At 44.2% G+C, this 13,368-nt stretch overlaps 1 protein-coding gene across 6 annotated transcripts in view; it reads right to left on the bottom strand.

Annotated features, from left to right (window-relative positions):
* The window catches only part of LYZL4 (lysozyme like 4), a 59,693-nt gene that overhangs the window by 14,789 nt on the left and 31,536 nt on the right, over positions 1 to 13,368 (bottom strand). Inside the window, exon 1 of one of the 6 annotated variants that reach the window (XM_015062849.3) lies at positions 477 to 571. The exons of 3 other annotated variants lie outside the window; for them this stretch is intronic. The gene's annotated coding sequence lies outside the window, so the exon portion shown is untranslated. Of the gene's footprint in view, positions 1 to 322; positions 572 to 13,368 lie in introns of those variants that run through there. 2 more of the 6 variants (XM_053221596.1, XM_015062851.3) reach the window with 2 other exon arrangements.

Below are 13,368 nucleotides of genomic sequence, written 5' to 3'. Positions count from 1 at the left end.
GAGTAAACTGACAGTTGATGGGGGGTGGGAGGGAGGGGAAAGTGGGTGATGGGCATTGAGGAGGGCACCTGTTGGGATGAGCACTAGGTGTTGTATGGAAACCAATTTGACAATAAATTTCATATATTAAAAAAAAGAACTTAGAACAGAGCCTAGTATATAGTAGGTGCTCTGAATCTCTGTTGAATGAATGAATGAATGAATGCCAACCCTTCCCAACAGAATTGTCATCGTAAAAGCAATAAGTGGATTTTCTGAGTGTCTCTTGCACCTGGGTGTCATCATAACTGTCCTGGTTCCTGCCCATCCTATACCAGCTTACCAGTTCACCAGTCCTTCTGCAGGCCTTGGTGCCTTCTCACGGGAGGGAAGAAGCAGCCACTGTGGCAGCTTTGACCTTTATTGCAGAAAAGTTGCTCTACCTGCACTCGGTTCCCTGGGCTTTTCAGATTCCACTTCCTTGATAACCCGCTTACCTCCACCCAAGAGCTTCTAAACCCAAGTGCTTCTCCATAGTGTGCTCTTCTAGAATCTTTTCTATGACATCAGTAGCTATGCACCAGAATATTCTGAAGCAGGGAGGGGTCTGTCACCAACACGGTGTATTAGTTTTCTATTGTTGCTGTACCAAGCTACGTCAAACTTAGCAGCTTAAGCTATACAAATTTATTATCTTAAAGTTCTATAGAGGAGAACCCATTCCATTGCTCATTCAGGTTGTTGGCAGAATAAAGATCCTTGTAGCTGTAGGATCAAGACCCCGTTTCCTTGCTGGCTGTCAGCTGAGGGCCATTCCCAGCTTCTAGGGGCCATCTGCATGCCTTGACTTTACCTCCCTTCCCCTATCTTCAAAACCAGCAATGATGGGTCAAAACCCTCTCATGCTTTGACTCCTTCCTTCCTCTTCTTATGTTGTTGTATCTCTGACTCACATTTCTTTTAATTTTTTTTTAATGTTTATTTATTTTTGAGAGAGAGAGGAAAACAAGAGGGCAAGCAGGGAAGGGGCGGGGCGGGGACAGAGAATCTGAAGCAGGTTCCAGGCTCTGAGCTGTCAGCATAGAGCCCGATGCAGGGCTCAAACCCGTGAACCACAAGATCATGACCTGAGCCAAAGTCTGATGCTTAACCAACTGAACCACCCAGCTGTCCCTCTGACTCACCTTTCTGCCTCTTCTCTTACTTATAAAGACTCATGTGATTAGACTGGCTCACCCAGACATCCAAGATAATCTACACATCTCAGGGTTCTTTACCTTAATCACATCTGTAAAGTCCTTGCCATGCAATTAACATGTTCAGAGGTTTCAGGTGTAAGGGAGTGGATATCTTTGGAGGACCATTATTCTGCCTATCATAGCATTCTTCCAGGCCTGCACAGAACTGCCTTCTAGTAGGGAGCAGTGGGAGAAGCCATTATTTTGCTCATCTACTCACTATGGGGTCATGGTCAAGGACATCCTCTCTGGAAGCTGGGCAACCTCATTTGTGAGATAAGGGCACCAGATTGGGTTATCTTAAAAATCTCTTCTAGCTCCAAAGAGTCAAAACATGCTGAAATGATTGAGGATAATGCTAGCCTTTTGAAAACAATGAAGTTCTTATGGCTGACTCAGTTATGCTGGTAATTAGTTGATTAATTAAAAGTGATAAAATAGAGAATCATAAAAGAAACAGGCCATAAACACCAAGACTTAAACTCATAAATCCACACATTGGCTCAATAATCTTTATTGATGGCCATTTCTTAGATATGAGTTATGGACTGGAGCACTGCTTAAGATTTTTGTGTAAATCATACTGTACCATATTCCATTTCTAATTTCTATAACTTTAAAGTAAATCAAAAGCTTGAAAACATAAAAGCAAAGAAAGAATTTAATGACATAAAGCAAAGCAATGTCACCTGGATTTCCCTTCTAGATTTTCAAGATTTGTTCTAGACTTTCTTAGTTATATTACCCAAAACTATCCTTTTAGTAGAATGATTTGCCTTTCTCAAGTCTTTCAAAGCACTCATCTTGAAGTTTAGATAATTAACTTAAGCTGGAATGACCAATTTGTCCTGGATTGGTTGGACACAGCCTTATACTCACATAATTGACAGATCAGTACTAATGGCATATCTCTATTTCCTTTTAACTCTTCAACTTAATTTGCAAAAGCCACCACTACTACTCATCAGTAGAGTATTTTGCAACTTTATGTACTTTTCAGCAGTTTTTCAAACGTAATCTTGAATTCTTATGCTTTCCAGAAAACCTGTAGTCAAGAGAGATTATGTCTCTTCTCCCAGAGTTGGGAGAGGGGAGCAGAGGTCTTTTAGAGCGAGACTAGTAATAGCCCTCCTCTCCCACCTCCACACTTCCACTGCTGTTTGACCAGAGCTCCATTCCTGTGCAAGACTTTAGTGCATTTACTAGAGTGCCTTGGAAGACATAAAGCATCTTCCATTATTATTATTGGGGTTAGTGCAAAGATTTCATGGAACAGTTTAGGGCAGGGCCTGGCAAATTACAACTCACAGACCAAACCTGGCCAGCAGACTATTCTCATAAATAGTTTTGTTGGAAAACAGCCACCCCCAATCATTCATGTATTTGGTTAAAATGAGGAACTATTGGAAACAACTTATATTTTCATCAATAGAGGTTGATTATACAAGTTACGAAGTGATTTCATTCAGTGGAATTCTTTGCAGCCTTGGAATCAAGCAGGCAACTCTCCACATACTAATATGGGAAGATATTTATGAAATAATGTTAAATGAGAAGGAGTCTCAAATCAGTATCTCAGCGTGCAAAACGAAGTAATATTAATGTATATTTGCTTGTTCTACATATGGAAAGATATGCAAGAAATTTATTACATTTGACCACTATTTCTTTTAAATTTTTTTTAATGTTTATTTATTTTTGAGACAGAGAGAGACAGAGCATGAATGGGGGAGGGTCAGAGAGAGCGGGAGACACAGAATCTGAAGCAGGCTCCAGGCTCTGAGCTGTCAGCACAGAGCCCGACGCGGGGCTCGAACTCACGGACCATTAGATCATGACCTGAGCCGAAGTCAGACACTTAACCGACTGAGCCACCCAGGTGCCCTATTTGACCACTATTTCCAAACAAGTAAATAAATTACCTATTAAAAATAAACAAAATATTTAAAAGGTTTTAAAGGCAGAGAAGAAAGTAGACTGAATAATTGCTCTCGTGCAGGGAGCTTCACACACTCATACACACACACAAACATGCCCTACCAAACATGTTTTGAGCAACTTGGTCACATGAATGGAATTAGAACTTTCTAGAACTGATTTGTTTTAAAAATGAGGAAAAAGGGCTTACACCTGTGCAACTAACAAAATTGACCTGCCAAGGTAGACAACGACTATAGCCAGACACTCTTCCCCCACCCTATCAGACCAAAGCATCCTACTCCCCAGTCTTTCCTTATTCATTCAATCGTTAGAAGAGCAGTTATTAAGCACAGACTGTGTACTGGGTCTAGGGAAGGCTCAGTGAGGAACCAGACACATTCTCTGCTCTTAAACTTGAAGGAACTGCCAGGATAGTGGGAGGACATACATGAAAATTAAAATGTAGTGAGCTGAGAAGTGAAAGCTTAGTGCACACAGAAGATGGACTGAACCAGCTTCAAGGCAGCCCAAACTGTAATATTAAGGGATGAGATTCTGCCACTTGTTTTGAGATAAACTTACATCTCTTGGCGACAAGTCTGCCTCTGTCATTCCCAAGAGTGCTCCCAACCTCTGTAAGGTGGATTCATACTTTGCCTCCGAAGTGTGAACACACTAAATTCTCTAACTGGACACACCCATCCCTCACTCACCCATCATCTGCAGATGGCTGCATCCATGGCTCCAGAGTGGAGCACATGACCAGGCCTAAGCCATTCAGCATATCACATTCTTTTGGGCATAGCGATTGGTTCAGGAATGATTAAGTGACCTAAGCTGCACTAATCATAGAGCAGATTAAGATTTTGATTTAAAACCTCTAGAAAAGAGGTGCACCCCAGTGTCTGTGAATCTTCCAGGGGAAGAGGGGAGCTTCTGAAATGATTGCATCACCATAAGGGTTGATCTGGCCACCATAAGGAGCCAGAGAATGAAGCCAACTCCACAGCCAGCAGAGCCAAGAGACAAAGATAAACTAAGTCCTGGTGACGTTGTTTGAATTCTGGATCAGGCTGTACCTGAAGCCAGTCCACCTCAGGACTTTTCCATTCCTCTTGGTTTCATCCAGTTTGAGTTGTGTGTTGAGTAGCCCTGACCCACTCATTCTTTGAGAAAAGCTCAGGGCTCTCCAGCTTGGCAGGTAGCAGAGCCCATTAGAACTATCCCTTCCTTCCTGAATTCTCTCATGAGAGACAAGGACTTTCTCTGTGTTTATCTTTGTGTAAAAATTCATTGTTCTGTGTGTCAGTAATTGGATTTCATTCCTCTTTCAGCTGACATTTAGGGAATTCACAATACCCTTGGTTGCCTTTTTAAAAAACAACTTTAGGGGTGCCTGGGTGGCTCAGTTGGTTGACCGTCTGACTTTGGCTCAGGTCATGATCTCACGGTTTGTGGGTTTGAGCCCCACATCGGGCTCTGTGCTGACAGCTCAGGGCCTGGAGCCTGCTTCAGATTCTGTGTTTCTCTCTCTCTCTGCTCCTCCCCTGCTCACACTCTGTCTCTCTCTCAAAAATAAAGATTAAAAAAAAAAAAACAACTTTATTGGGGCACCTGGATGGTGTAATCACTTGGGCCTCCCACCCTTGGTCTCGGCTCAGGTCATGATCTCCCAGTTGGTGAGTTTTAGCCCCACATGGGGCTCTGTGCTGATGGTGCAAAGCCTGCTTGGGATTCTGTCTCTCTTTCTCTCTGCCCCTCCCCCACTTGTGTGCATGCTCTCTCTCTCTCTCAAAATAAATAAACTTAAAAAAATAAAATAAAAAATAACTTTACTGAAATATAATTTAATCCATACAATTAACCTATTCAGAATATATATTTGGATGGTTTAAGAATATTATGCTATTTTTTTAAGTTGTGGTAAAATACATGAAACATAAATTTTGTTATATTAACCATTTACTAGTGAAAATTCAGTAGCATTAATTACACCCACAATGTTATGCAACCATCACTGCTATTTCCAAAAATTCTTCATCACCAATCAGAAACTCTGCACCCATTAAGCAATAACTCTCCATTGCTGCCTCCCTCCTGCCCCTTTCATCTCTCTGTCTCTGTGAATTTGCTTACTGTAGGTATTTCATATAAGTGGAAGCATACACTATTTACCCTTTGTTTTTGGCCTTTTTCACCTTGTTTGGCTTCTTACCTTATTCTAAAAATAGAAAGTAATTGGATCACTATTGATTTACCTGATGCTCCTCACACGCAGAATTCATCTCAAGGCCCGACTGACGTTTATGTCCTTCGGAATTATCCAAACAAGCCTCTGTCAGTGCGCCAGTTCATTTTTATTATGGAACACCCACATTCCTGGTGTTCTCTGGTTTTCCAGGGGAGTGGCCTTGGTACGTTCCTGTGATCCCCAGAAGCTCTGATGTCATCTGCCCTCTCCCAGGAATGGGAGGCATGCATTCCTCAATGGCCATGATGTAACCCGAATTTGCATGAGGAGAGAAAGTTGTGGCCTTGGGAACAGACATTATATGGTTCTGGGATTAGAAGGGAATGTGCTTCTACTAGGAATCTATCCAAAGGATACAGGAGTGCTGATTCATAGGGGCACATGTACCCCAATGTTTATAGCAGTGCTATCGACAATAGCCAAATTATGGAAAGAGCCTAAATGTCCATCCACTGATGAATGGATGAAGAAGATGTGGTTTATATACACAATGGAATACTACTTGGCAATGAGAAAGAATGAAATTCTGCTATTTGCAGCAACATGGATGGAACTGGGTATAATGGGTAAGTGAGGGTATTATGCTAAGTGAAATAAGTCAGAGAAAGACCGATATCAAATGTTTTCTCTCATATGTGGAACTTGGAAAACTTAACAGAAGACCAGGGGGGAAGGGAAGGGGTAAAAATAGTTACAAACAGAGAGGGAGGGAGGCCAACCATAAGAGACTCTTAAATACAGAGAACAAACTGAGGGTTGCTGGAGGCGGAGGGGGGGGGGTGGTAGGGGATGGGCTAGGTGGGAGATGGGCAATAAGGAGGGCACTGTTGGGATGAGCACTGGGTGTTGTATGTAAGTGATGAATCATGGGAACCTACCCCAAAAGCCAAGAGAACACTGTATACACTGTATGTTTGCCAACTTGACAATAAATTATATTTAAAAAAGAAGAAGGGAATGTGCTTGTTCTGAAGAATGTGCACTGCTGAGAGAGATTCTCTCCTGCAGTCCTAGAATCATGTCCCGTTTTTAGGGTCTCTAGCCTGCCAGGCTCCCCTCCCTTAAGCTGGTCCTTGAGAGAGAGCACTAAACACCACCTTTTGTCTTTTCAGCTTTCTGGGCAGCCAGAAAATGTGCTACTGTGGCTCCAGTCTGCCTCTCGCACCTGTGCAGCCATCAGTCAATAGCTGACATGATGAGGGGCATCTCCTTGGCTTATTGTGAAAGAGTCCTTTCCTTTCCTTTTTCAGGAGTCTGTGAGAGCCTGGGCTGGGGCTCATTTCTGACAAGATCCAACACCTTTTGCCTTGAAGACCTTTCAGAGAACTCAGATATAGGTGAAATACAAGAGGAGGGGCAGTTCAAAGTGCTCCAGGGCCTGGAGACTGGTTGACCAAGGACCAAAGTACTTTTCACAAATATAGGTTAATCAATAAATATCCCATCTGCAAAAACAACTACCTCTGAAAATACATATTATCAGAAAAGAAACGTTCCCCCTCATCCACTGTGGTAGAATGTTTGCCAAAAGAGAAAGGCCACAATTCCACTCTTCTCTGTAACCGTGCCTCTTTGTTATGTCAGTTGGCCTGTGTCTTGCTTTGACCAACAGAATGCAGTGGACGTGATGCAGTGCCAGCATTGATCCCAGGCCTGAAGAAGCTTTGCAGCTTCTGCTCACTCTGAATCCTACCACCACCATGTAAACAAGCCTGGCCTCATCTTTTGAGAGATGAATGGCACCCGTCACCCGTGTTGTCCCAGCAGGCAGCCAATTAGTTAGCTAAGAATGTGAATAAGATCACCTAGACTAGCCAGCCTCTAGCAGCCCAAAGATGCTTGGACGATGATGGCCCAAACCAACCAAATCCTGTCAAGATAGGCAGAACTGTCCTGTTGACCCATAGATGAATGACTCTAGTTCTAAGCCACTAAGTTTGTGTTTGGGGAGGGGAGAGGTTGTTACACAGCAGTAGAGAACTGACACATCCCAACTCTGTGCTCTTGCCCTGGCTCAAGGCTCTAGGCAACCATCTATCTGGCCCTTTAACATATTGGCCACCTGCTCTGGCTCCCTATTAACAAGTCACCCTACTGATTGTACAGGATCAGTGGGTCAGGCTGATACTGCAATCACACAACCTCCAACAGAGGCATAATTTCCACAGGGAAGAGTATTTCCTTTTCTTCTTTATCTGACCACGTTTACCTTTGCCAGAAAAATTGACCAAGAACCTGCCCTGACGAAAGGCTACTTCCGGCACAGACACCAGAGTTTGCTGCCCCACCATTTGCCCTTCATGAATCATGAGGGCAACTGGATGAAATGGGTTTTGTGTTGCCAATGGGATTTAATACACTGGGTAAACTGGAGCGGGGGCGGGGGGGGGGGATCTTCTCTTTCTTAGACCAACAGCTTATGGCTCTGAGCAATGTTTATTCACCTAAAATATTTATGAGATCCCAATATGTGATAGAAACTGTGCCAAGTGCTGCAGATGCCAAGAAGAGCTCACAGCATGGTGGGGTACCTTAAGCAGGTTAAAAAAATTATAGCAGCATTTTAATAAATGCCATAATAGAAGTCCATTCACGCTTCTGTGTGAGAGCCCTGACCTGCCTGGGGTAGGGTAGGATGGGGACAAGGAAGGCTGCACTGAGGAAGAGATGTGGAAACTGAGTCTCAGACGATGTGCCAGAAGGTCACCAGCAAGATGAAAGTGGAGTGTGCTTGAGCTATGCTTCTGATCCTCTTTCATTGTCTCCAACCCCTACCCACCAGCACCATCTTGCTCAAGTGCCTTCGGAAAGATAGAAACCACCCCACTCCTCAAAAAGAGCAGCTGGCCTTTCTTGAGTCCTGCTCATATGTTAGGCACTGGGCTGAGGATAATATTAATTACAGCATTTAGATCATTTAATCATTGCAACCTTCCCAACAGTTAATATTATTGTGGTTATTATGCCCATTTTATGAGGAAAAAGCCGCTGCTTAGGGATGACCTGTCCAAGGCCACCAGCAGGTAAGTGGGTGGGTAAGGGCTCCATTCCAGAGCCATGCCCTCAGCATGCTGCTGTCCTGCTACCCAGGGCAGTACTCTGCACATTCTGCTTCTCTCTCTCTGTCCTTTGGGTTCACTCCATTGTGTCCAAATGTAGATTGATTCTAATTTGTTTATCCCACTTAAAATCTGTTGAGCCCCCTGAACCTGTTGATAATGAATAACTTTCATTATTCCCAAAAAGTTTTCAGGCATTATCACTTGGTCCCACCTTTAGTGTTTCTTCATCTCTCCTTCTTCCATGTCTGCACCTCTGGGGCTGCATTTTGGGTAACTTCTTCAGGTCTATTTTCTAGCTCACTAATTCTCCCTTCAGGTATGTTGAATATGCTGTTAAATCCAAGAATTGAGTTTTTCATTTCACTAATTCAACATTCCATGTATAGAAGTTCTATTTGATTTTGTTTTCAAATCTGTGGTTTTTTTTTTCTTTAGTCATGTTTTTAACCTCACCTTTGTTTTCTTGAAACCATATGAAGCACACTTATTTTACATCCTGTAAAACCCTGGGACTTATTATTCCAAAGAGATCTGGGAAGGTATGATCCTATTATCTTTACTTTCCAGCTGACTAGTGGTAAAGATTTCTCAGAGAAAGTAGAAGCTCTTTCTACCCACTTCACTCCATGCCCAGCTTTAAGACAAGCAATTTTCCTTGCAGTCTCCAGGTCAGAATGACTAGTTCACTGCATTGGGTGTGGAGCTCTTTGGAGCCCCAGCCTTATAGGGGCTCTTCTCTGAGACCCCACCTCTCCTCCCCACCAAAGCCCCCCAAGGCTGTGCCCTCAAGGCAAAAGCTGGCTACAGTATTCCACTTACCTATCTGGATCTCACCCCTACTGAATTTTAAACAGGAGTATTTTTGTGTGTATGCTGTTTTGGTTTGGCTTCTCATGGATGTATTTAATTAATTTTTTATTCAGTGTTTTTAGTTTTGTTTAGCAGAAGTTTCAATCTGCTTACCCAGCTCACCATACTCCCCAAGACGTAGCATCTTACTATCCTATACAAAATAAACAGCAGACAAAAAATGATAACCAGCATCTATTGAACACTTACTGTATGCTAGACTTTAGGATGAGCCTTTTATATACTTTATCTTATTTAATATTCACAGCGACCTTCTCAGGAGAGAGCTGAGACTCACAGGTTATTAGGTGCCCAGTCTTCAGGTAAGGAAACTGGGACCCAGGGAGATGCCATGGCTTGCCTGAGGTCACAGAGCTCCAAGAAACCAGAGGTTGTATATCCAACCACCCTGCTGCCTTGCTTGATTAATGCTTTGCATATAATGCTTTGCAGAAAAGTTGTCTCTCTTGGAAATATTTGAAATAATTGGAGTGAGGGAGTTCTGGGAACACACTGATGACAAGATTGTGCCCTGGCTGTCAGTATGGAATGAGTGTCTCACGGGCCTGAAACACCTTTACATTTTTTATGTTTACAGAGTGTCCATGATATCTTTGTATGCTTACAACAGAGGACCTGAATAAAAGCACAACACATGCCTCTTCTCCTTTTATAGATGAGGAAACATGGCACATACAGAGGCCACAGGGCCATGTACCTGGGGAGTTAGGCCTAGAACCTCCCAGCCCCAACCCTGCCTTCCACAGTTATGGGGTCCATCTCCTCTGTCATGGAGCCCACCACCTTTGCACTCCCCTTGCTTCCACCTCACACACATACACCCCACCGGGCCTGGTGCCCTAAGCTCCAGGTCAGTGGGTGTCTGTGCCAGCACTGCTCATGGCAAGGATGTCTCAGGGGCAGGGGTCTCCCTGGGGCTCTTCATGACAAGATGTCAAGCCACATAGGCAACTGTCTTTATTGATACTCCTACCTTCTCCAAGATGAGGCACAAAGAAGACAGAAAAATGGGCTACTGGTGCTAACTCTGGATCCAAGGGTGGGAGGTGATGCAGGCCTAGCCAATCAGTGACTGAAGTGGGAGAAGGTTCCAGCCAAGCCAGTGAGGCTCAGCTCAGGGCCTCTGGCTGGAACCATTTGTGAAGGGGGATCTCTCTCCCCGGCATGGCTAACTACAAAGGTTTGTGAGCCTGCAGCTGCAACCACTTTCGCCATCCTGGGAAAAGCCAAACAAGGAAAACAGAGCAAGAGATGGAAGAAGGAGACTGACCGCTGATGACATGACCCCAGCAAACCTAAAGCAAGAAAACTCTGGACTTACTACTCATTGGAGACAATAAACTCCTGTGACACGTTTAAGCCAATGTGAACTGCTTTTCTGTCACTTACAACCAAAAACTCCAGACTGACATTTTCCTTCCCTCCCTGGCCTTCGTTAGCTACAGAGGAGGAAATGTGCTTAATGGAGAGAAATCTGGAGGACACCATTCTAACCAAAGGGTCAGGCTTGGTGCTGACAGTAGTGGGATGGCCTGACATTATGTGCTCCTGTTGTCACGCAAGGGAAGCCACACAAGATTACCTTGGGGGCGGGGTGGGGGGGGCAGGTCTTACCAGAAACAATTTGACATAAAAGATCATGAAGAAACAGACAAACCCCTGAACATGGATGTTCTGAAGACTAATGAAGGAGTCAGTCTATTGCACTTCACTGGGGGAGACTAAAGTTTCATTATCACCGAAGGCAGGCTATAAACCTTGACTGCATTCTGGATTGAGGGGGAAAAAATAGGTATAGAGGTCATCTGTGGGACCTCGGAGGCCATTCGAGCATGGAGTCAGCACTGGATGGTGTCATCGAAATAAGGTTGATTTCCTTAGAGGTGGTAATGCTTTTGAGGGCAGGAAGCAGCTGCCCTCATTCTTGGGAGACTCAAGCTGAAATACTTAGGGGGTAAAATGCCATTATGTCTGCAGTCAACTTCCAGATGCTTTGGCGCGCACGCGCGCACACACACACACACACGAGTGTGTATATTCTGAGAGACACGTGACTAGGAGTGGCAGGATGTTCATAGCCAGAAAGCCTGGCAAGGGGCATACTGGTGCTCATCATACTTATAAATAGAAAAATAAGGCTAGTTTATTAAGAGGCTAAAAAAAAAACAACAAAAACTGGGACTCTAAAGTCAGATAGTCCTGGCCCTGCCACTTCCTGGCTTTGTGACCTTGAACACGTAATTTATTTTCTTTTGCTTCAATTCTTTGCCTGTAAATCAAAGGTAATATAAAATCTAGCTCATAGCCTTGTTGGGGGATTAATGAAATAAATATATGTAAAATGCTTAACACAGTACTGGGCACATAGTAGTGCCCAACAAGTAGTCTCTTTAACATTAACATGAGAAGAAGCAGGAGAAGGGGAAGAGTAGAGGAGGAAGAAAAAAAGGAGAAAGAGGAGGAGGAGGAAGGACAGGAGGAAATGAAGGGAGGGAAGGAGAAGGAGGAAATGGGGAAGGGAACAGATTTCTTTCCTTGTCCTTCACCGATCATTGGTGTTCCAACACAGCAAATCCATGGGACATAATTTGACCAGGAAAGAACAAAAGGAGAGGAGCATGCTCACCACCCAGAGAGGGGGGCAGAGTTTCCCCTAGGCAGGACAATCTAGATTTGGGGAAAGGTTTTGCCTACGGCTCTCAGGATAAGTTGACTAATATCCTATGTTATAAACAAAACCATAAATAATGAATCCCGCTTAATTACCACCACACTGACTGCCCAACTCCAAGCTTTTCTTTAAAAATATCAGAGAGAGGGGCGCCTGGGTGGCTCAGTTGGTTGGGCATCCAACTTCAGCTCAGGTCATGATCTCGTGGTCCGTGATTTCGAGCCCCGCGTCGGGCTCTGTACTGACAGCTGGGAGCCTGGAGCCTGCTTCGGATTCTGTGTCTCCCTCTCTCTCTACCCCTCCCCCACTCATGCTCTGTCTCTCTCCATCTCTCAAAAATGAATAAACATTAAAAAAATTTTTTTTAAATATCAGAGACAGACTAGTGTCAGCTGTAGAGCTACTGGCTACTCATCTTCCATCCCCCAGGCCTGGTGCCCCAGGGAAAGACATCAATCATTAACCTCCTTGGTCTCAAGTCTTCCAGCAAAGCTGCTGGGATCTCTCCTTCCACAAGTGGAGAACACCGGAACATACATGCACCCTGCCTTTAGCTCCAAAATGAAGAGATGTGTGAGCATCAGGGGGACCCTGCCAGGTGTTCTGTTATGGCTTTGGTTTTTCAAAGGATGGTTTGTCAACTCTAATCCAATAATGAGATCAATTTGTCTGCTTCAAGCCCCACATCCCTTATAGGGAGCCCTGAATTGGGGCCTGACTCAGCCACTTCTCACTCAGAGATGGGGGCCAGCCCCAGATCCCTGAGTCTCGCTTACTCTCTTGGGGCTGAGGCCCCTCCATTTGCCCTGGCTGGACTTCAGAGCCTTCCCCAACAGATGGGTCTCCATCTGCTCTGCAGACACCAGCAGATAACACAATCTATAATTATATTTGTATCTGTCAATATCTGCATCTATATCTGTAGCGTCCACAAAAAAAAAAAAAAAAAAAAAAAAAATGCCTGTAGACAAGATGCTGGCCAGCCAGTCCTGCAGACACTCAGAAACATCAAGGAAGAAGTTCCTTTTGAAATGATCTAGTTTATCTGTTTTCAAGATTGTGTCTTGCCATGGAGCCACTGGTAAAGTGTTAGCTTGCCTTCCCTGCCTTCTTTGCAAGTGGCACATAGGGGCTCTATCAGGGCTTGAGGAAGGTGCCTCCGGTTCACCACGTTATTCACATCCAAGCAAGATGGAAACAGAATGGTGGCCAGAGCCCAGGGCTTCAGAGACCCAAGAGAGAAGGCCGAGGATACATTTTTGGTCATCTAGCCAAAGCCACCCATCCCTAAAAGAACCCCAATAGTGTTTCATGCATTGGGCAGAGCCCCCTGAACTGCAAAGAAGATGGAACCTGCTCCTGGCCAATGGGTGGATG

Source organism: Acinonyx jubatus, chromosome C2, assembly GCF_027475565.1.
Source record: "Acinonyx jubatus isolate Ajub_Pintada_27869175 chromosome C2, VMU_Ajub_asm_v1.0, whole genome shotgun sequence".
Classification (NCBI taxonomy): domain Eukaryota; kingdom Metazoa; phylum Chordata; class Mammalia; order Carnivora; family Felidae; genus Acinonyx; species Acinonyx jubatus.
This window is presented reverse-complemented; position numbering and strand designations above follow the sequence as displayed.